At 43.8% G+C, this 25,521-nt stretch overlaps 1 pseudogene; it reads right to left on the reverse strand.

Moving 5' to 3' along the window:
* Positions 1 to 835: 835 nt before the first annotated feature.
* LOC123483140 overlaps positions 836 to 25,521 on the reverse strand; it is a 48,751-nt pseudogene continuing 24,065 nt past the window's right edge.

The following is a 25,521-nucleotide window of genomic DNA, read 5'->3' on the forward strand; positions in this document are numbered from 1 at the left end:
ATAGCCCCCAGGACAGCATATCGTTCAAAGAATTATAATACAATTAAATACATTTTATTTAACATTTACATCTTCTTAGCAACCAGAAAAATAACAGATCCGATAACAACCAAAATAAGATGTCTTTCCCACGACGTCTTCATTTCGTCATGAAAAGTACATCTTTACCTGGTTGCATGACGTCTTCTCAACCAGAAAGCCAGTCGAAATCCAGAAAATTACAGAATTTTTGCCCACTGGGACGGGTTGCGGGACATCTCTTTTGGTCGTAAAAGGACAAATCCCAGCACTGCATACAGTATGCTGGGATTCTGTTCAGAAATGGAGTTGCAGGGACTGCAGTATTTACACATGGAATCTGTAGATAACCTACACTGTGTACATAATACAGGAATTCCTGCAGGACAAACACATGCGCAGGGTAGACAGGGTCAGGATTGAGGTCAAACGGGTCAAACCAATATATAAGGTCTTTATCATGGAACTAGGTTTACAGCGAGCTTAGTGTATCTACAGTATATGAGAGGCCCATATGGTTGTAACAATTGATTTTAAAGATTCAACTTTGTAAATACACTACACTACTTTAACATGAAAACACTTAGATATGCACTGAGCAGTGATAGTAAACATGAACTGTGAGTAGTACAATGCCTTCGATGCAACACCCCCCTGTGTGCCAACTATCAACGCAACCTTTGAGTTCTCTTTTATGATGAGACGGAAGACCTCAAGATTTTATCAATGCGACCTCTTCCCTTATCTCTTCCAATGATTCCAATCCACTTTCTTATCACTTATGCAAACAGAAGTCAGACACTTTGTACAGTGAGGAGCTGATCTCAGTCATTTTAATGCTGTGACATCTCTGAGCACATACATACATACATACAGTACTGCAACGTGAGTAATAAAAAAAGAGGGACCGCTACATCAAATGATAAAATCTAAAACAATATACAGAAACACAAGCAAATATTTTATACTTTTTCTGACAATAAGTTTTAGTTTTATAAAAACAATGCCTGTTGGTAGACAATGAATGAGCGGTTCCCTTTTGTTTGTGTGGGCGGGGCATAGTTTGATTGGCAGCTGGTGGGTGTGGTCTCTGATCAGATCTGGGGGGAGGGGACAGTGAGGATTCCTGTGGGCTTCATCTTGTTGATGCCTCCGTCCAGGGTGGTCACCCGAGGGTAGTTAACCTTCACCAGGTGGGTCGCAAACTGGATGGGGGACACCAAGAACAAGGCAAACCATTAACAACATTTACCATACATTTGACAAAGTAGCTACTGTAAGGTGCAGGAAGATGAGTGTACTGAAGAAAAAGGTCTCTGCACACTTAGAGCAGATGCAGTCGTCTAGTTTCTGCAATGTGCATCTGATACAGGCCCTGATCTAGGTAAGAATGAGGAAACGTGTTTCTTCAACATAATAATAAAGAGCAACACTGTGTTGATTTATGGTTGAAAAGATGCTGTAATACAGCTTTCCCAATTCTGACTTCCCCTGAACTGGAGCCTGTTGCAACTGGTGTTGCTCACCACATCTATGGCATCACATCTGGGGAATGAAGTTGTTCCCAGACTCTGGTTACTGTAGGTTAGGTGGTCTGCAACACATTCAGAATGGATTTGACCAGTCTTGTCCAGCTGGCAAGTTCAGCGGTACAGCAAGTACCTAGTGTACTGTAGCGCTTAAGGACAGTCTACGAATTCTTCCAACTCTCACTGATGATGCAACTGTGATGCTTGTGTTACCAAGACGTAAACCTGTCAATATGTTGGCTAGCATTGATCAGTGGGTGAGAGAGAAGAACACATTCAGAATGGATTTGACCAGTCTTGTCCAGTTGGCTAGGTACAGTATCTAGTGTAGCTCGAGGACAACCTCCAAATTCTTTCAAATAACACTGACGATTCTATTGTGGTGCTTGCATTAGCAAGTTGGATTTGTTTGCTAGCATTGATCAGTGGGCTGACAGAAGAACAAACATGACGTAAACTAACAAGCAAGGTGAAGTAGTAACCAAACATCACACCTTGGAGTAGAACATTACAGCCAAAACATTGGAATTGGTTCAGGGAAGTGCACTGGCTTGTCAATTATGAAAGATGCATTCATGTCTGGCCTTGACTTCACAAAGGCCTGAGGATGCCGTTAACGTTTAGAAACAGCCCCTGACCCTGTATCAATAGGACAAGGACGGAGCAAAAACATGCTGTGCATTAACAACCTTTCTTTACAACTGCTAAATGATGCAGTTGGCATGTTAGAGCACGTTAGGGCCCATACGTCTTCCAATAAAAAATATGAGAAGATGTGGACATACGAGACGGTTCTATTCCACCAATAAAGCTATGTTTAGAGGTTTCCCTGCACTATATATGGAATAGGGTGCCATGTTGGACCAGGCAGACCAGCATCAGCTAGTGATCTGTTTAAATGAGACATCAAAGACAGTGCTGATTGAACCAAATAATTAAATATAGATATTATATTCTAGAATGCCCTTCTAGCCAATCAGAAACATCTCTATTATGACATGTCTCTATGGGTGGAATATCATATTTCTGTGTTCTTCACTCCTGAGGCTAGGTAGCAATGTGTGCAGGCTTGTGTCTCTGTATATATAAACTGTTATATTTACAGTCATGTTTTCATGCATATTCCGATTGTAAATAGGCTATTCAGTTAGTAGATAAAAAAAAGTATCAATCAGACATAAATTCTATGACTACAGACCTGTGTGTTATACAACTCCAGTCTCACTGAGCCATGTATAGGGTACATCCCAAATGGCACTCGATTCCCTACATAGCGCACTTCTTTTGACCAGAGCCCTATGGGAATATGGTGCCATTTTGAATACACCCATAGACTGGGGGAGTAGGTGTGCTAGGAATTAAACAAACATTAATCACTAATGCATTAGGGTGTATGGACCTTGAGGTCCTTCTACAAACAGCATTTTTCACACACAAAAAAACATTCCCGTTTGCCTGCCAGGTCAAAACACATTTCTCACGGCTACATCTTCTCGACCAAATGAAGTGACAGAATGAATCGCAGGTGCTTTAATTCCCATGACATGGACCTCACTTATGTTTCACACTCACATACACACACACACACACACACACACACACACACACACACACACACACAAATAATCAATTTCTTAAAGATCCTCAAACTAGACTGTCACAAATCTCCAAATGAGAAAAGAGCTTCCATCCAGCCTCAGGGCAGACTTATTTGGGACGGAAGGTCAAGCAAACAGTCCATTCGTTAAGAAAAACCGCATACGGCAGCCAGAGAGAAATTGAGAGAGGGAGGAAAAGTGAAAGTGAGAGAGAGAGAGAGGAAAAGAGAGATGGTAGAGAGGGAGAGAGAGAGAGGGAGAATAAGTAAAAGAGATTGAGGAAAGAAAAGGAAAGGAAAAGAGAGAGCGAGAGAGGGGGAGAGAAAGAGGGAACGCGAGAGTTAGAATCAGAGAGCAAGAGAGAGGGAAACTCACAACACCGAGACTGCAGCAGCACACACATTCTAAGGAAGCATTTAAGCGAGGCTCCAAACAGAAGGACAGTCCAAAGCTCCCTCCCTGTAAACCCTTTAATCCTGTTGTGATGCCCGAGAAACCAGTAACCGCTCCGTAATCACTCTGCTCAAAGCCGATGGTAAGTCCGTGACTAACGCACACACAACATCCACGCATGTTTAAATCCCAAATGAATACACCGCTGAGGTAAAGGACAAAGAAAAGAGAGAGGGATAAAAAGAGGAAGGGAAGGTGATGAAGGAGGAGAGTTTGCCTTTTACGCTATCCAGGTGGCAGTAGGCTCTGGTGGGGGGAAGATAAGACGACAGGAGAGGGAGCGAGGAGGTAGGAGAGCAGTGGAAGTGGCGTCAGGTAGACAGGGCTGCTCAGTAGGGCCTTCATCTAGAGCAACAAGGACATATTCCTTGTGTATCTGTCTGTAGCCCTGGGCTTTATCCTCCCTGCTCTGTAAATTGACTGAGACGTCTAAGAGCTACTGTGAGGCGGAGTCTCACAACAGACTTTGTAGTGCCAAGATATGCATGAGGCTTTATCCACTTGTTAGGATCATCAATATAGCGGTCTGAGTTGTTGAGCGGTGTCTACTTTGCTGTTCTCTGCTTGCTGTAAAGCACAACTCCAATGTGTGCCCACAACATTCAGGCAATATTACATATACAAATTTAGAACTTATTTGACGAATGAAAAACCAAAATGTGACTTCGAAGAGTCATCTCCTTTCCGCATTTTGGAGACGTAGACAGGTTGTTTTTCTATTGGCTGTGCAGACTGGCCGCTGTGTAGATGGGCAGGTCGACTTCATCACGGCGGTTCGTCTCACATCTGACCTTGAACCACACGTCACATCCACCCCAGAATGACTAGCCTGTCTGTGGTATTTCTTCTAAATGGTCTACTCTACCGCCTGCCAGTCTGTCACTAGCTCTGTTTGTTACCATCTCCATTAGTCTGTCTCACTGGTCTGGTCTATCTCATACAGAAGGCCAGATACACAGTAGTTTCCAAAGAGTCAACACAGAGGGTTTGGTTAGTATTTGGTTCACAGGCTAAGTTCATTCAGGTTGCCCATTCGGTAGACTTGCCTGACCAAATGGAGACTAGAATACCCATTTGGCATTTGAGGTTACCCATTCATTTCAATAGGACTACACGTCTTACTTACTTCATAGTAAGTATGGTCTCTCACTTTTCAAACGGGTCATTAAAAGGGGATGAGGGCCGCTAGACAAATAATGAACTCATTCTCTCCTTTTGGAATTACATACCGGCCGTAACAGGAGTAAACGAAGATCGTTGCTCAGTGAAACTCCATATTTGGTGATCAACGAACGTATTTTGACATTATAACGCTTGCAGAGCTGGTTAATGGGAGTTTGAATCTGAGCTTTCTGGGCGTTAGAGAGCTCTCTAATGCACAGATACTGGTTCATGTGACGCTGTGCGCTGACCTAAGGGGTTAAGATATCCCAGATATCCCCTCTTAAAGCCCTCTGATCACTGTGTGGATCTGAGAGGATCAGATCAGAACTATACCCCCTGTACTGGGGCTTCAAACTGGGCCTTCCCAGGCAAGAAGGCCAACCCTCAAAGGAGGCCAACTGTCATCTTGGGGCCAAATGCCAAGAAGAGATGCAAGGTGATGCAACAGAATGCCACATGAATCATTTCTAAACATACAGTACATGTAGCCTAATACGCTGTGAGTTTATAAAAAGGAGTTCAGGTGTTGGCCCCAGCATACTCTTCTGATTTGATGGATTATACTGAGGTGAATTAAACTAAAGATGGATTATACTGATGTGAATTAAAGTAAAAATTGATTATACTGAGGTGAATTAAAGTGAGGATGGATTATACTGCAGTGAATTAAAGTGAGGATGGATTATACTGAGGTGAATTAAAGTGAGGATGGATTATACTGAGGTGAATTAAAAGAGAGGATGGATTATACTGCAGTGAATTAAAGTGAGGATGGATTATACTGAGGTGAATTAAAGTGAGGATGGATTATACTGCAGTGAATTAAAGTGAGGATGGATTATACTGAGGTGAATTAAAGTGAGGATGGATTATACTGCAGTGAATTAAAGTGAAGATGCTGTCTAAGAGCATGTTTGAGAAGCAATTGGGATATACAGTGGGGAGAACAAGTATTTGATACACTGCCGATTTTGCAAGTTTTCCTACTTACAAAGCATGTAGGGGTCTGTAATTTTTATTATAGGTACACTTCAACTGTGAGAGACGGAATCTAAAACAAAAATCCAGAAAATCACATTGTATGATTTTTAAGTAATTAATTTGCATTTTATTGCATGACATAAGTATTTGATACATCAGAAAAGCAGAACTTAATATTTGGTACAGAAACCTTTGTTTGCAATTACAGAGATCATACGTTTCCTGTAGGTCTTGACCAGGTTTGCACACACTGCAGCAGGGATTTTGGCCCACTCCTCCATACAGACCTTCTCCAGATCATTCAGGTTTCGGGGCTGTCGCTGGGCAATACGGACTTTCAGCTCCCTCCAAAGATTTTCTATTGGATTCAGGTCTGGAGACTGGCTAGGCCACTCCAGGACCTTGAGATGCTTCTTACGGAGCCACTCCTTAGTTGCGCTGGCTTTGTGTTTCGGGTCGATGTCATGCTGGAAGACCCAGCCACGACCTATCTTCAATGCTCTTACTGAGGGAAGGAGGTTGTTGGCCAAGATCTCGCGAAACATGGCCCCATCCATCCTCCCCTCAATACGGTGCAGTCGTCCTGTCCCCTTTGCAGAAAAGCATCCCCAAAGAATGATGTTTCCACCTCCATGCTTCACGGTTGGGATGGTGTTCTTGGGGTTGTACTCATCCTTCTTCTTCCTCCAAACACGGCGAGTGGAGTTTAGACCAAAAAGCTCTATTTTTGTCTCATCAGACCACATGACCTTCTCCCATTCCTCCTCTGGATCATCCAGATGGTCATTGGCAAACTTCAGACGGGCCTGGACATGCGCTGGCTTGAGCAGGGGGACCTTGCGTGCGCTGCAGGATTTTAACCCATGACGGCGTAGTGTGTTACTAATGGTTTTCTTTGAGACTGTGGTCCCAGCTCTCTTCAGGTCATTGACCAGGTCCTGCCGTGTAGTTCTGGGCTGAACCCTCACCTTCCTCATGATCATTGATGCCCCACGAGGTGAGATCTTGCATGGAGCCCCAGACCGAGGGTGATTGACCGTCATCTTGAACTTCTTAAATGTTCTAATAATTGCACCAACAGTTGTTGCCTTCTTACCAAGCTGCTTGCCTATTGTCCTGTAGCCCATCCCAGCCTTGTGCAGGTCTACATTTTTATCCCTGATGTCCTTACACAGCTCTCTGGTCTTGGCCATTGTGGAGAGGTTGGAGTCTGTTTGATTGAGTGTGTGGACAGGTGTCTTTTATACAGGTAACGAGTTCAAACAGGTGCAGTTAATACAGGTAATGAGTGGAGAACAGGAGGGCTTCTTAAAGAAAAACTAACAGGTCTGTGAGAGCCGGAATTGTTACTGGTTGGTAGGTGATCAAAAACGTATGTCACGCAATAAAATGCAAATTATTTACTTAAAAATCATACAATGTGATTTTCTGGATTTTTGTTTTAGAGTCCGTCTCTCACAGTTGAAGTGTACCTATGATAAAAATTACAGACCTCTACATGCTTTGTAGGTAGGAAAACCTGCAAAATCGGCAGTGTATCAAATACTTGTTCTCCCCATAAGACATACACTACCGTTAAAAAATGTCCTTGTTTTCCATGAAAACATACATGAAATGAGTTTGAATAGGAAATATAGCAAAATTAATAGGAAATGTAGTCATTGACAAAGTTAGAAATAATGATTTTTAATTGAAATAATAATTGTGTCCTTCAAACTTTGCTTTCGTCAAAGAATCCTCCATTTGCAGCAATTACAGCCTTGCAGACCTTTGGCATTCTAGTTGTCAATTTGTTGAGGTAATCTGAAGAGATTTCACCCCATGCTTCCTGAAGCACCTCCCACAAGTTGGATTGGCTTGATGGGCACTTCTTACGTACCATACTGTCAAGCTGCTCCTGTTGTGGAAAATAATCACTATACTTTATCAAAAATCAAAGTTCTTCCAGAGTTTTTGTAGAATCAATAATGACTTTATTACAATTTCAACAAAGCCAGGCTAATCTGCAGATTAGGGCCCCCTCTCTCTCTCTCTTCCCTAGCTATATAGTCTCCTTCACACACACCCTAGCTTAAAATCCCTCCCTCTTCAGTTTCCCGCTCTTTATCGCTCCGCCCACTTCCTTTGTCTATGATGGCGGCTAAATTTGACTTTCATTCAGTTCAGAATCAATAGTAATACAATCAATCAATCCCTTATCTTGCAAAAACACTCATGTTTAGTTTAAACTCTGTTCAACCGCGGCTCTCGCGGGCTTGACCTGAACACTGATTGTTGAACATGACAGGTCTATACTTAAATCTTTCAAACATACAAAACCCTACCCCCATCATGCTGAAATCAATCAAGAAGAGAGAAAAGGAGAGACAAAGGTTTAGCCTGAACTCTGTCCAACCCTGGCCACTCTTTCCACTTTGTTTGAGGAGAGAGGCAAAAGGCCACAGTCTGGTTTCAGTCTCTGATAAAGTAGGACAGCCATGGATTTAAGTAAGAGCGAGCCATTCGACCCTAGGTCAGATTCCCACTTCACACACACACACAATGAAATGACCCAATTAAGTTATTTGCCTAGCAACAAAGAATTCTAACTCTATGTTCGTGATTAACCCAGTTTTATCTCATAGTCCACTAAAAAATCTCCATCACTCCCACAACAGCACAATAGGGTTGAGATCTGGTGACTGTGCTGGCCACTCCATTACAGACAGAATACCAGCTGACTGCTTCTTCCCTAAATAGTTATTGCATAGTTTGGAGCTGTGCTTTGGGTCATTGTCCTGTTGTAGGAGGAAATTGGCTCCAATCAAGCGCCATCCACAGGGTATGGCATGGCATTGTAAAATGGAGTGATAGCCTTCCTTCTTCAAGATCCCTTTTACCCTGTACAAATCTCCCACTTTACCACCACCAAAGCACCCCCAGACCATCACATTGCCTCCACCATGCTTGACAGATGGCATCAAGCACTCCTTCAGCATCCTTTCATTTGGTCTGCGTCTCACAAATGTTATTCTTTGTGATCCGAACACCTCAAACTTCGATTCGTCTGTCCATAACACTTTTATCCAATCTTCCTCTGTCCAGTGTCTGTGTTCTTTTGCCCATCTTAATCTTTTCTTTTTATTGGCCAGTCTGAGATATGGCTTTTTCTTTGCAACTCTGCCTAGAAGGTCAGCATCCCGGAGTCGCCTCTTCACTGTTGACGTTGAGACTGGTGTTTTGCGGGTACTATTTAATGAAGCTGCCAGTTGAGGACCTGTGAGGTGTCTGTTTCTCAAACTAGACACTAATGTATTTGTCCTCTTGCTCAGTTGTGCACCGGGGCCTCCCACTCCTCTTTCTATTCTGGTTAGAGCCAGTTTGCGCTGTTCTGTGAAGGGAGTAGTACACAGCGTTGTACGAGATCTTCAGTTTCTTGGCAATTTCTCGCATGGAATAGCTTTCATTTCTCAGAACAAGAATAGACTGACGAGTTTCAGAAGAAAGTGATTTGTTTCTGGCCATTTTGAGCCTGTAATCGAACCCACAATTGCTGATGCTCCAGATACTCAACTAGTCTCAAGAATGCCAGTTTTATTGCTTCTTTAATCAGCACAACAGTTTTCAGCTGTGCTAACATAATTGCAAAATGGTTTTCTAATGATCAATTATCCTTTTAAAATGCTAAACTTGGATTAGCAAACACAACGTGCCATTGGAACACAGGACTGATGGTTGCTGATAATGGGCCTCTGTACGCCTATGTAGATATTCCATAAAAAATCTGCAGTTTCCAGCTACAATAGCCATTTACAACATTAACAATGTCTACACTGTATTTCTGATCAATTTTATGTTATTTTCATGGACAAGAAAAATTGCTTTTCTTTCGAAAACAAGGACATTTCTAAGTGACACCAAACTTTTGAACGGTAGTGTACATCCGAATACCAAAACCCATAACAGTAAAAATTGTCTTTAATAGCAATGTCAATAAATAATTCCATACAGCGAAAAACATACCCAAATCATACTTTTATGCTTCATTTGTAAAAATTGTGAGCACTACCCTTTGAAAGAAACACATTACAGTTCACAAATATGCTGAGAAGACAGCAAATAGCTTTCGCCCAGAAACAGCTGAAGCATGCAGTATAGACAAGGTGAACTGATTTCAGTGGGGAAACACAAGCTGGACTCTTGTCTGATTGAACAATCCATGACTTCCTTATTACTTAGAGTGGAGGTCTGTGGAGGAACAGAACATGAGCCGAATTGAATCCTAAACAGTCTGGCTAGTTGAACTTGCAGGTGGAATAAATTAATCGCTCATTGTGCAAGCTAACCGTCTTAGCTGCAGGCACAGTGTGTGTGTGTGTGTGTGTGTGCACGCATGCGTGTGTGCGTAGGGTGCACATGCATACATGGGTGTTTGAGTGTGTGCGCATGCACTTGTGAATCAGAGCTCCCTTGTAAAATACAAATTGGTCTCAATGGGACTTCCCTGCATGAATAAAGGTTCAATGTGTGTGCATTTGCGTTCACGCATGCACGTCTGTGTATCCCTAAACGTGTGTTTTCTCTCACCATGGCGGCGCTCTTCATGGCGTGGCTGATGACCACGATGACACGTCCCCTGAAGCTCTGGAGGATGCCGGTGGCCGGACACTGCACCAGCTCCCCGTCCGGAGAGAACGCCGTGCTGTAGGGGATGCTGATGCTGCCCGAGATGTGGCCTCGGCCGTAGCTGAACACCCTGGGTTAAGGGACAATGCTTTCAAATGTACACCAGTCTATGTAAAGTCTTTATGGTATTAAAGTGTCTTATTAGATGGCTGATAAAGTCAGGATCATTATGAAATGGTAAGAAGTTGAGATGATCTCAGATGACCTCAATAACTTATGGTGACCGATAAGTAATTATAAGAGGGCCATACACGCTTCTGTCAAACAATGCATTATAACCATAGTAGTTTGGGGGTGGGACGATTTTTTTCATCCATGGGGAGAGGGGGAAGGGGGGGTGGAAAAAGAGTTTTGCCCGTGCTGCAGACGGCTATATCAGTCCACTAATACAGACTATTAAAGGCCCAGCGCACTACTTCAGCTTTTATAATAATAATAATAATAAAATATATATATATATATAATTTTTATTCTGATTTTTCAGGGGGTGCTGCAGCACCCTCAGCAACCCTACTTCCCACGGCTATGGTTATAACAACATCATAATTCATTAGATCTATTAGCATTCAGTAGTGATACCATAAGCTCCATAAAGGTGTTTAAATCACTGCATACCACTATGGTTATGAACGTCTGATGTGGTTTCTTACACTACAGTATAGTGCCGTTCAGCTAAACTGTTACCCAGTTACATAAGTTAACTTTTAACTTTTTGAAGGTTCTGCAAGTGTTTTACATGTATCCTGTGCACTGTAAAAACAAAATATATACACTGCTCAAAAAAATTTATGGAACACTAAAATAACACATCCTAGATCTGAATGAATGAAATAATCTTATTAAATACTTTTTTCTTTACATAGTTGAATGTGCTGACAACAAAATCACACAAAAATTATCAATGGAAATCAAATTTATCAACCCATGGAGGTCTGGATTTGGAGTCACCCTCAAAATTAAAGTGGAAAACCACACTACAGGCTGATCCAACGTTGATGTAATGTCCTTAAAACAAGTCAAAATGAGACTCAGTAGTGTGTGTGGCCTCCACGTGCCTGTATGACCTCCCTACAACGCCTGGGCATGCTCCTGATGAGGTGGCGGATGGTCTCCTGAGGGATCTCCTCCCAGACCTGGACTAAAGCATCCTCCAACTCCTGGACAGTCTGTGGTGCAACGTGGCGTTGGTGGATGGAGCGAGACATGATGTCCCAGATGTGCTCAATTGGATTCAGGTCTGGGGAACGGGCGGGCCAGTCCATAGCATCAATGCCTTCCTCTTGCAGGAACTGCTGACACACTCCAGCCACATGAGGTCTAGCATTGTTTTGCATTAGGAGGAACCCAGGGCCAACCGCACCAGCATATGGTCTCACAAGGGGTCTGAGGATCTCATCTCGGTACCTAATGGCAGTCAGGCTACCTCTGGCGAGCACATGGAGGGCTGTGCGGCCCCCCAAAGAAATGCCACCCCACACCATGACTGACCCACCGCCAAAACGGTCATGCTGGAGGATGTTGCAGGCAGCAGAACGTTCTCCGCGGCGTCTCCAGACTCTGTCACGTCTGTCACGTGCTCAGTGTGAACCTGCTTTCATCTGTGAAGAGTACAGGGCGCCAGTGGCGAATTTGCCAATCTTGGTGTTCTCTGCACGGTGTTGGGCTGTAAGCACAACCCCCACCTGTGGACGTCGGGCCCTCATACCACCCTCATGGAGTCTGTTTCTGACAGTTTGAGCAGACACATGCACATTTGTGGCCTGCTGGAGGTCATTTTGCAGGGCTCTGGCAGTGCTCCTCCTGCTCCTCCTTGCACAAAGGCGGAGGTAGCAGTCTTGCTGCTGGGTTGTTGCCCTCCTACGGCCTCCTCCATGTCTCCTGATGTACTGGCCTGTCTCGTGGTAGCGCCTCCATGCTCTGGACACTACGCTGACAGACACAGCAAACCTTCTTGCCACAGCTCGCATTGATGTGCCATCCTGGATGAGCTGCACTACCTGAGCCACTTGTGTGGGTTGTAGACTCCGTCTCATGCTACCACTAGAGTGAAAGCACCGCCAGCATTCAAAAGTGACCAAAACATCAGCCAGGAAGCATAGGAACTGAGAAGTGGTCTGTGGTCACCACCTGCAAAACCAGTCCTTTATTGGGGGTGTCTTGCTAATTGCCTATAGTTTCCACCTGTTGTCTATTCCATTTGCACAACAGCATGTGACATTTATTGTCAATCAGTGTTGCTTCCTAAGTGGACAGTTTGATTTCACAGAAGTGTGATTGACTTGGAGTTACATTGTGTTGTTTAAGTGTTCCCTTTTATTTTTTTGAGCAGTGTATATAAATAATGTTGATTCAAGGTACAATTGTATGGCAACCAGCTGCAATAGGATTGTGAGTTTTTCCCCAAAAAAGTTGTTGAACAAACTCAACAAAATGTGTGTGTGAAAATGTTGTTGACAAAACTCACAATCGTGTTGCAGCTGGTTGCCTTACAATTGTTCGTCAAATCATTCGTAAAAAATGTCTTGCAGTGTGGGGAGAAGGAGCCAGAAAATGTTTCCAATCCCTCATCCTGATAGAAGTCAGTTTAACACTGCTGCAGTAATAGAAAATGAATGAGTGGAGGGAAATGTCCCGCAGACCGCAGTTTCACTTTTATGGGCCTAAAACAGTGCAACTGGATATGATTTGGGGCTCTGACACTGTGATGAATTTCAGGCTCCGAATGCGGTCGTTTCAAATTTACAGTGCAATACATCTCCAGGCCCTGTGTTCACACCGTTTGTCTATTATAAAACACAGGGATCTATAGTGGACTAGGCCAGTCGAGGGCTAGCTAACACCCCAAGGCCATGGTAGGCCGCTAGCTCCAATCAGATTAATTGCAGACACCACAAAAAATGTCTGTGCTCAACAGGAAGTCAAATATGCTTGATGTCCACAATATGGAAAATTCTTTATCATCATTTTCAATCAATCTTTAAATCAATAATTTCTCCACCTCTGTTTAGTCATGCATAATGAATACTACAAGATAAAACAAGATCACTGATAAAAATAAAAAATAAACTTCTAGGTAAGTGCAATCAACTCCCACCACCACGACCACCACCCACCCAGAGTGTAATAATTGAATGTGTGCATGTCATTGTCTGTCAGAGGTGAAATTGAGAAAGGGGGTCTGTCTTGGTCTGTCAGACTAACAGAGTCTACCAGAAGTTTATACTATGAGACAGCAGCTGCTCTGGCTGCCAAAGACAGTCTCTAGAAATAGGAGGAGGAGGAGAGGAAATATTACGAGCCAGGTAAATGAAAGTAATAACTCAATCTCGCGGTGGGAGGGGGGTGGGTGAATGGGAGGAGGACGGGGAGGGTGGGAAGTGGAAGAGTGCTGAAATTGACATAATGAGGGAAAATAAAGAAAATAAAAGACAATTCGTCTGTTAAGGTCTGCTGAGTGCCAGGCGCTGAGGGAACAGTGAAAGCTAGGCACGAGCGAGCCAGAGAGAGGAACAAAAAGCATACTTGTATAACTGAATAATAATTCTCTGGCTTGCTCCGTTTCCGAGAGTAGTTATCGACATCATTGCTACATAATTTTAAGATGAACAGTGCTCAGCTGCTTTCCTAAAGCACTTTAGACCACATCCTAAATTATTCCTGGGAAGAGAGAGGCCATTTATGATGGTTACAGTATCCACTGCATTATACACACTGACACATTTCACTTTAGTGGATTTCACTTGAGTTACTGGATCTTCGCTCTAGAACCCCTAAATGTAAGGTAGGCTACACGACTGTTGTTTAAAACAGCTGTGCACTAAATACTTAAAAAGGTAGCTACATTCTGAAATCTGGTTCAATTATTATTTAAATTCTTGAATATATGCCAGAATCCCATAATGTCGCTTTCCCAGGCATGGAAACCAACCACTAGTAAAGAAACTGGATTGGTGTGATCAATTGAATAACTTTGTGACCAACAGGAGAACCAAAGCTGTAATTTATCTCACAATGATCACAATGCAGGGTGGCCAGCTCTAAGTGGCCCAAATCCCACTTTGTTATTCTGGGTCAGGAGCCCTGGGGACCCCCTGTCTATCAGGACTCTATAGAATGGAGAGGACTTAGTCTGAGGGAGGAGGGTTGCCAGATATTCTACCACTAATCCCCCCTGATTAATGTAGCTTTAACTCCCCCTTAAACAATTACCATTCCACTGACCTCCGACGATGACTCTTGAGAGTGGCTCACTTTAAAGATGAAAGAGTATTGGTTACATACCGCTGGAAAGTCTACTCCTTATAAACTGAACAACTAAACTGTCAGGGAAATACAAGTAGAAGAAAACAAACACGCCATATCTGCACACAAACTGTGTTTTTGTGTGTGATAATGCACTTTTATGAATAGCCCAGCCAATATGGATTACAGGGTTATTGAATCTGGCAACCCTTTTTTTAATCTAAGGGACTTATCAGGGGTATCCATGGGGAGTGTGTGGTGCGCTGAGTGTGTGTTGGGCTGTGTTGTGTACCCTACACACACACACACTATAATTAATCAATAATTCAGCCGCACCCGCTGAGGGAACAAATCACACCCCACCAAAGAGTCTCAGTCTTTTCATTTCTCCAAAAAAGGTAAAGAAAAAAACGTGGCTGGGTAAGTCTAGGTAATTATAACCAGAGGTTAAGTTGGACTTCTTATCAAATCTAACCCCCTGCACATTCACTCTCCTTATTTTCTTAGCACACACTGTTATCCAGGGTGACTTTGTCCGTTGGCTGTAAAATGTGCCAGACGTGTTCACACCCACTGATAAGGGCTGGAGGTTTTTCTAGGAGAATTACTTCAGGGACTTCAACAATGTTACCTTATACAAGGTCAATTCACAACCCAGGCAGTCTCACTTTGGTAATAGATTCCCATGGCTAACCGGCAGGTGAAAGCAGCTTCTCCAATCAGCAGAGTATATCAGTCTCTCTCACACCTCTGATTTTCACAGGTATTCTGCACCCTGCAACAAAAAAGTCCAAAAGGGCTGTTTGACTAGTAACTAATTAAATCAGTTCAATGCCATGGACACCAACAGGTATCTGCAAATTACAAATGTTTTTCAGTTGACACATAAACCTACCATCCAGTGGAGGTTTCGTAACTTTAGCCCACACAAGTAGTTTTTGCTAGTAGTGGCTAACAGGCGGCTAACAGGCGGTTAACAGGCTAGCAGGTGGTTAACAGGCTAGCAGGTGGTTAACATTATTTTAATTTTATTTTTAGTCATTTAGCAGACGCTCTTATCCAGAGCGACTTACATGAGCAATTAGGGTTAAGTGCCTTGCTCAAGGGCACATCGACAGATTTTTCACCTAGTTGGCTCAGGGATTAGAACCAGCGACCTTTCGGTTACTGGCACAACGCTCTTAACCACTAAGCTACCTGCTATGGGGTGGCTAACAGGCTAGCAGGTGGCTAACATGGGGTGGCTAACAGGCTATGGTGTAGCTAATAAGCTCCCGAGTGGCACAGCGGTCTAAGGCACGGCATCTCAGTGCTAGAGGTGTCACAACAGACCCTGGTTCGATTCCAGGCTGTATCACAATCCGGCCGTGATTGGGAGTCCCACAGGGCGGTGCACAATTGGCCCAGCGTCGTCCGGGTTTGGCTGGGGTAGGCCGTCATTGTAAATAAGAATTTGTTCTTAACTGACTTGCCTAGTTAAATAAAGGTTCAATAAAATATCAAATAAAAATAAGCAGGTAGAATGGATTCTCCTCAGGTCCAGACTGTGGTGCAGTAGCTAACGCTCCAGACCTCCATACTCTCCTCAGCCAGATAGAGGAGAGCACAGAAGGCAAGCCAGTTCTTGTACACAGGGCCAGAGCCATATACACAGCCAATGTGTACTCTGCACAAGGCCATGGCCGAACTGAACCAATAGAAAATATTTCCAAGACAGTGTACTAGCAGTGCGTGAATGAGGTAGATCAGTCTTGATGGAGCTAAAAGCTACATGCAAGCCTAACACACACACTGGCGGTGGTACTGCACAACACCAACACAGCCTGCAGGTGAAAAGCATATTTAAATCGGTGATCCCTTCTCTAGAGGCATAGCCAAGGTCAATAACACGTGCATTTATTCAGCAGAGGTACAGTACGACCCGTCTTTTACGACAACATGCTATAAATTCCCCTTCAAAGTAAAACAGAACACTTGGGCTCTCGTCTCCCTATGTGGTGCTAACACAAAAACAGCCTGGAGGTAGAAGAAGAGGCATATTTTAATAATCTGCCCTGAAGACCTCTGTCTCTGCTGTGCTTGCTCTTTGAAGTCTAGACCGGGTTTACTGTAAAAGCACTTTGTGACAACTGCTTAATGTGCTGGTGTAGAAAAGGCTTCATTCATTTAACCGATCAATTGATTGATTGAGGGATACCCCTGTCTCTCTCTCTCTCTCTCTTTCTCACACACACACACACAGAGAAGGATACTCCTCGATGCTGCGGATGTCGACGGCAAGGATCTTTGGCTTGCTGGCCTTGTTCCTCTTGGTTTGGCCCCCCACCGACAGCTCACACAGGTCAATGAGGTCCTCGGCTGAGATACGGGGGGACACCTCGGCTTTCAGGTCACTCAGCGCCAGGGGCTCCCGTGACTGGAGAGAAGGAGATAAGAGAGGGAGAGAAAGTTATTATGACCCCTCAGGTAGAATAGGTTCCCTCAGAATACGGTTTGTTATTTAGTTGGCCAGCAAACATCGAATTCTCATAGGAAGACTTTAATATCTTGCCTCCCGAGTGGCGCAGTGGTCTAAGGCACTGCGGCAGTGCTAGCTGTGCCACTAGAGATCCTGGTTCGAATCCAGGCTCTGTAGTAGCCGGCCGCGACCGGGAGACAATTACAATTACAATTACAATTTAGTCATTTAGCAGACGCTCTTATCCAGAGCGACTTACAGGAGCAATTAGGGTTAAGTGCCTTGCTCAAGGGCACATCGACAGATTTTTCACCTAGTCGGCTCGGGGATTAGAACCAGCGACCTTTCGGTTACTGGCACTACGCTCTTAACCACTAAGCTACCTGCCGCCCCATGGGGCGGCGCACAATTGGCCCAGCATCGTCCAGGGTAGGGGAGGTAATGGCCGGCAGGGATGTAGCTCAGTTGGTAGAGCATGGCATTTGCAACGGCAGGGTTGTGGGTTCGATTCCCACGGGGGGTATGAAAAATAAAAAATAATGTATGCAATCACTAACTGTAAGTCGCTCTGGATAAGAGCGTCTGCTAAATAACTAAAATGTAAATGTAAAATGGTGACAATAACAGCATTCAGTGGTACAGTACAATAGCTTTGTCAGTCTTTTGTAAATATGTAAATACTGTATGTAGTTCTCGAGGAAGGACACAAAACTGTATCAGTACCATTGCCGGCAAAGCAGAAAATATATTGACCTGAGGACAGAGGATTTTGGAGAGGCACTCTCCGTTTCCAGTCTACACTACAGGATAATGCTGCCCTGGAGGTGACAGAGCAGACAGGCTCTGATCAGCAGTGTTAATGGGGAGGGCCTAGCCAGGGAGTCCATTGGTACTGTGGCTATTTGTCATCAAAGCCTTGAGAGTATAAGCAGGTTTTAGGAGTCTGTGTGGCAGGGACAATGATGGCACTCAGGTGCCGGTATCTCTTGTGAACAGCGTGCAGCCTGAGGAGGAATCGGACTTAGCTTTCCCTTTATAAGCAGTCTTGACATCTCTAGGGGTGCGCCACTGAAGTTCTGCGTTCCAAATTACTCATGTATAATGTCACCTAAACCTTAAAGCTCCCACGAAAAATCTTGGAAATATATCAAATTACAGTATCTACGGCAATACATGGCAAGGGACAGGTGATATGCGTCAATGCATCATCTGAAGTAGAACTTTTAGACGGATGGCGACGCCTTTGGCAGTTGAATGTATTCAAAAAAAGATATCCTCCTCGGGATTCAGCACAAATCAAGTTGTAAAGACCCCTCATGTTCACTGACGGCGGGAGAGAGAGAGAGCGAGTGAGAGAGAGAGGATGGGATAGTGGGATGATTGATAGTGGTATATGCATCAACGAGCCCGATGATCTGCTGGCACAGATCACACATTTCACTGGCTGTCATGAGTCATTGGGAAGCACGGAGCATGAACGAGAGAGCAGGGGTGAGAGGAAGAGAGAAAAAAGAGAGAAAGAGCCATAAAGAGAGAATGAAGAAGAGAGAACTCAAAAAATACAAGGGGCAAACAAGGAGAGGATGAAGATGAAGATGAAGAAGAGTGCTTTACTCATACAAACGAGAGGCTGTTCACTATCATTAGGTTCAGTGGGTGTATTTCATTCACTTAACTGTGCAGTCATTGAATGGGAGGGAGGCACTCAATGATTTAAGACCTCAGAGTGTCTTTGCAACGCATACAACCACACAGAGTTGAACTAAAACACACACCAGAAAAAAGGCTCTGAATGAGCCAAACAAACAATCAAATCAGACAACGTGTCTTGCTTGAAGGAATGCTTTTAAAAGATGACTGCTCTCTTCTGTTCAGAGAAGACACAACAGCATCACATTAGGTGTAGTGTTGGTTGGCATCTACGTTACGGTACAACATGAGGTGAGTGGCAGGCGGTTGCCGTGCCAACCTGAAGGAGTCAACGTAGACACTAATCAGTTCGGAACACATCGTTGGCAATAATTGATTGACAGGCTAATGTTTTGAGAGGAGGAGATGTTATGTTTTGGTAGTAGTGGCACCAGGATGGTTGGCCGCTGTGATGTCTGAGGTAGAGGGGTCGTCAACCAGCCATTAGAATGTTTTCACACTTTAACAGTGTTAGTTTTCATCCGCTGTTGTACAATATGATATAAAACACAGGAAAACTGAATTTTGACTGCACTGGGCCTTTAAGGCCCATAAGTCAACATGTACGTGTTCCTCCAGCTTTAGTACTGGTACCCCGTGTACATAGCCACGTTATCGTTACTCAATGTCTTTTTAATCCTCGTGTTATTTTTTTCACTATTCTTTTTCTATTTTCCTCTCATCATTGTTGGGAAAGGACCGTAGGTAAGCATTTCACTGTTACACGGATTTTAAAAAAGGTGCCATCTAAAACCTAAAAGGGTTCTTCGGCTGTCCCCATAGGAGAACCCTTTTTAGTTCTAGGTAGAACCCTTTTGGTTCCAGGTAGAATCATTTTGGGTTCCATGTAGAACCCTTTCTACAGAGGGTTCTACAAGCAAGTGACAACTAAAATTTGATTTGAAGTCACTAAACAGCCATGACTGATAGGACTCCATAAAGAGGTAATAACGGCTGTACAATGATTACACAAACACGCACACACACACGCACAAGCACAGCCACGGGCACACACACACACAAACAGACTGTCTGACTGAAGCACTGACACCAACACAACAAATAGTTTGCATTAGCACAGGCAAACAGTAAGCACCTTATCCAAACAGGAGTGCGGAAGTAGGAGAATGACTGATAAGAGCAATCCATTATGATGATAACTATTGCTTAATGTTTTGAACTGGATGATGTCAGAAAAGAGATGCCACGATCAATATAAAGCTCTTTAAACCTAGGCCTATACTGCATTAAGAGAGGACTAAGAAATGCCATACATTTTTATGATTAGACAGCTTTAACCTACTCTATACACACATACACACACACCAGTATGAACCCCCACACACACTATACACACACACACACACACACACTACACACAACAGTATACACACACACAACAGTATGAACCCACACATACACACACACACACACACAACAGTATGAACCCACACCCACACACACACACAACAGTATGAACCCACACACACACACACACACACACACACACACACACACACTATACACACTATACACACACACACACACTACACACAACAGTATACGTGATGGGGCCTAACTGGAGACACTGATAATAATAATTTAAGAATGGTGGTCCTCTGTAGCTCAGTTGGTAGAGCATGGTGCTGGCAACGGCAGGATAGCGGGTTTGATTCCCGGGACCACGCGTAGGGAAAATGCATGCACGCATTGATTGTAAGTCGCTTTGGATAAAAGTGTCTGCTAAATAGCATTATTATATAATATAACGACCCAGGCCCTGTTCAGTAGGGAGAAAGCATTTTGAAATGGTGCGAAACAGGGAGAACATTTTCACATTTGTCCAATACCTATGCAGATTTGTACTCTCTGTTGCAAAACACTTTGTGACAGTGTGCACTACTGAACACGACCCAGAGCTTGTTTTTCTCACCAACATTTACTGTGCAGAGGAACCTGATAGCCCCTATTGGTTTACATGATCAACTGCATGGGAACATGAATGTACAGTACAATAGCTACAACGGCCATCATGGCGATAACCAGTTTAGACTGAGGTCTAGTGATAATGAATAGCTAACAGCTGTCTTGTACAATCACCATGCAGGGATTGGTCATCACAATATGAACTCCCATACATACAGGGCAATTATCCCTCAGTGTAACTCTATACGGCAGGCATTTTCAATTACTCCCATTATAGTCATGGTGACGTACAGACATACAGTTACAGTATTACCGTACAGTCAGCATTAGCACAAATGCTGGCATATTTTCTCAAGGCATGACCCTATCCCCTATCAAGGATTTCAGTGTAAATTGCAGTCGCGACAGACCAGATTAATTCAAATCAGAAACTGATCAGAAAATGGCTAACTTGATACCTGGGAGCCGCTATGAATCCATTAAGGAATAACCTTCACAAAGAAATAAAGGATTCCAAAGGATCTAGGATCAGTTTTTCCTTTTAGATCATATTGAATAAGATGATATGGATGGGGAGGGGGGATCCTAGAACAGCACTTTATAAATATGGACCCCAATGTGTTTTATGTTCCATGAATGGCCACGCAGCAGTTACCAATGTTCGTCTCAACTAAAGTGAAGTCACTTTTCTGGCAGCAGGGGCAAGCAGAGCAGGGTGGCACTTTTCATAAAATGACTGTGTGTTTTTGCTGACAGACAGACTCGAGCTAGGCCCAGAGCGGAGCCGGGTCCTGGGTCCTACAGTAAACACTTCATTTCTCTGGTGTCATGAAAACAGGATCTCGCCCGGATTTAATGAAATGTTCTTTGGGAAATTGAATAAATTACTCACTGCTCGCTATAGGGCATACATTCAACCATAGCAGATATGAACTCAACACACATATTGAGAAATAAAATGACAGAATCCATCTTCAGATGTGGTCGTTTCTTACAACTTCTGGGTGTCCAGTAAAACGCGGTATTAGCAGACTAGGGTCTTGGAGGAGAGTATTTTAAAAGAGGAGAAGTAACTATTTCACATGCAATTCAAAAAACTGGAAAAGGATTTACTATAACGCTATTCACTGAAATGTATGGAACACACAGCAGTTGAAGACAGTGATAAGAAATAAAAGTAGGAAGCACTATGGTTTTGGTATCCCACGGTTTCTGTAGATGCATTAAAACCATCACTCCTACAGTGGGGGAAAAAAGTATTTAGTCAGCCACCAATTGTGCAAGTCCTCCCACTTAAAAAGATGAGAGAGGCCTGTAATTTTCATCATAGGTACACGTCAACTATGACAGACAAAATGAGAAAAAGAAATCCAGAAAATCACATTGTAGGATTTTTTATGAATTGATTTGCAAATTATGGTGGAAAATAAGTATTCATTTTTTAAAAAAAAACACAATACTAATGTTTTAACTTAGGAAGAGTTCAGAAATCAATATTTGGTGGAATAACCCTGATTTTCAATCACAGCTTTCATGCGTCTTGGCATGCTCTCCACCAGTCTTTCACATTGATGTTGGGTGACTTTATGCCACTCCTGGCGCAGAAATTCAAGCAGTTCAGCTTTGTTTGATGGCTTGTGACCATCCATCTTCCTCTTGATCACATTCCAGAAGTTTTCAATGGGGTTCAGGTCTGGAGATTGGGCTGGCCATGACAGGGTCTTGATCTGTTGGTCCTCCACCCACACCTTGATTGACCTGGCTGTGTGGCATGGCGCATTCTCCTGCTGGAAAAAACAATCCTCAGAGTTGGGGAACAATGTCAGAGCAAAAGGAAGCAAGTTTTCTTCCAGGACAACCTTGTACGTGGCTTGATTCATGCGTCCTTCACAAAGACAAATCTGCCCGATTCCAGCCTTGCTGAAGCACCCCCAGATCATCACCGATCCTCCACCAAATTTCACAGTGGGTGCGAGACATTGTGGCTTGTAGGCCTCTCCAGGTCTCCGTCTAACCATTAGACGACCAGGTGTTGGGCAAAGCTGAAAATTGGACTCATCAGAGAAGATGACCTTACTCCAGTCCTCTACGGTCCAATCCTTACGGTCTTTTGCAAACCTCAGCCTGGCTCTTCTTTGCTTCTCATTGATGAAGGGCTTTTTTCTAGCTTTGCACGACTTCAGCCCAGCCCCTAGGAGCCTGTTTCGAACCGTCCTCGCCGTGCACTTCACCCCAGCTGCCGTTTGCCATTCTTTTTGTAGGTCACTTGATGTCATCCTACGGTTGTTGAGTGTCATTCGAATGAGTTGGCGGTCATCCCGGTCAGTAGAGAGTCGTTTTCGCCCTCTGCCGGTCTGTAGCTTTGTTGTCACCAATGTCTGCTGCTTGACCTTGTTCTTATGAACCGCCGTTTTTGAAATTTTAAGGATGGAAGCAACCTGACGCTCACTGTATCCCTCTGCCAGTAAAGCCAGAATTGAACCCTTCTTTTCCTCACTCAAAACTTTTATTTTCAACTCTTTTGGCATGGTCAATAGTTATTTTTGGATTAATATTACTTTTGAGGTACTATTAGCACTGTTTTTGTTATCCAGCTGTTCCTATTGCAAGAGGATAGTGATGACCACAGCAGTGGTTTTTATACTTTTCCTCGTTAAATAAGATTTGGTTCATGTGATCACCTAATCAGTACCTAATTCAGTAGAATAAGGTGTGCCTGAGTTGGAATTCAACAGACACTGGAATGGAATGGCTGTCATACATGTAGAGATGCTGATTTAAGAAAAATGTGCAGTGGTCTATACATTTTTCCCAGAGCTGTATATGTGAGTGCGTGAGTGAGTGAGTGAGTGAATGTGTCCATATCTGTGTGTGCGTGAGTGTGCGTCGTGTGTGATGATGGAGGAGCGCTCACCAGGTCCGTCTTGGGCATGTCCTGGTAGTCTGAAGAGTAGTAGTTGGCCGTCTTGCCGAAGCCGTTGGTGCTGCAGTCTCCCTGGGCCTTGGGGGGCTGGGCATGCTGACGGTATGTGGCGCTCTTGGGAGTCCAGCAGAACAGGTTGATGGATTCCCGGACACAGCGCTCAATGTCAATCTCTGGATGAAGGAATAGGAAGGGAACCAAAGATAACAGGCGTTCATATGGTTGTCATGTTTTTATTATTGATATTTATTTATTTATTTATGTAGGCCGTACTTGGCAGATAGAAGCTGAATTGCAGCACATAGAAGTAATTAAATATGTAAACAAAAATGTTTTACATTTTTTAAAATCAGGAAGTCAGGATGGGAGCTGAAGCAGTTCGTATTTGGTAGCGTGAAAGGCCTGAGCGGAGAGTTCCTCACTAAGTGGTGGAATCTCTGATAAAAACGGGTGTGTCTGTGAAAGTGAATGAATGACTTCACAAACTCCAGAACTCATGAATGACATCTAAAACAACTTTCACGCCTTTATCCATGTCTTTTCTGCAGTCTCTCTCACCTCGGGCACAAAAGTAGAGAAGGTTATGCAAATTAGCACCAAGGTTTAGCGCAAACGTGAGCCACTCACTCACTTCCTGCCAATTATACTAGTTTGACCTTTGAGGCAGATACCGTAAATAAATAATGTATAATAGTCATTACGAAACACCTTGACTAAGCGCCAGCAGTGTCTGTGTGTGTGTGTGTGTGTGTGTGTGTGTGTGTGCGTTGCCACGTGTAAACCAGGGGCCTATAGACTAGCTGTGATAGACAAACTCCTTCCTTCACTTCAACATCTCTTGACTCTCACAAAACAAAGCAGCTTTTGATCGAAACGTTAGTCAAGTTCCTTTTCATCCCCTCACCGAGACCCTCCTCCTCCGTCTCCTTCCAGTGTGTCAGGTGGTGTACGGAGCGGGGGACTAGAGAACAGGTCTCACTGGATTAGAGGATTAGATTCAGAATCCTCCCTTCCTTTTCTTCTTTATTTCAATCCCCTGTTTTTCTGTGCTAATGAAAAGTGGCTACTGAGAGCTTTTGGCCTGGCGCCGACACAGACGAAATCAAAATATGAGCTGTATCTTTATTCCTGGAAATGGAGGGGTGAGGGTTTGTCAAGACAGGCAATGATAGAGGGGCGGTATGCTCTCAGGGTACAGGACCTCACAAATATATGGTTACAGACAGGAAGTCATTCCAGTAGTCAGATTCCTCTCCAGCCAACCAGACACACACAGAGACAGAGAGAGAGAGAGAGAGAGAGAGGTGAAAATAATCACACTCCCCACTGCCCAGGGTCATGAATGTTGCATGCAATCACACATGCATGCATCATACACATACACACACACACACACACACACACGCACGCACGCATGCACACACTCCTCCAGCAAACAGAGGCTAGCCTAATACCTGAGGAGGAGAGATTGACAACCGGTTTAACAAGCCCCGGGCCCCAGCTGGGCAGTGTGTGTGTGTTAGAGCTAAACCTTCTGTCAGACAGATGTGATTCCATTCAGTTGATTATGTGGCGCTTGATTGAATGAGGGGGGCTCTGACACAGTCGGGGCCACAAATCAACCGCTGGACTGGAGGGACACCGGCAACTGCTAGGTAGGTAGTGGGGATATGGAACCCTATTAAAAAGGCACAGTCTGGGATATGGCCTCTTCTATTCAATGGCCATTTTGATGAAATACCCCTTGATTCATGAAGAATATAACTTAATGCATGACTAAGTACAACTGTCTTGCCCCGGCCTACCATAACCCAAGATATGAGATTGTACTACTCCATTGGCTATGTTTTAGGGCTGAAACACAAATCAAGATTG

This window comes from Coregonus clupeaformis, unplaced genomic scaffold, assembly GCF_020615455.1.
Source record: "Coregonus clupeaformis isolate EN_2021a unplaced genomic scaffold, ASM2061545v1 scaf0034, whole genome shotgun sequence".
Lineage (NCBI taxonomy): Eukaryota > Metazoa > Chordata > Actinopteri > Salmoniformes > Salmonidae > Coregonus > Coregonus clupeaformis.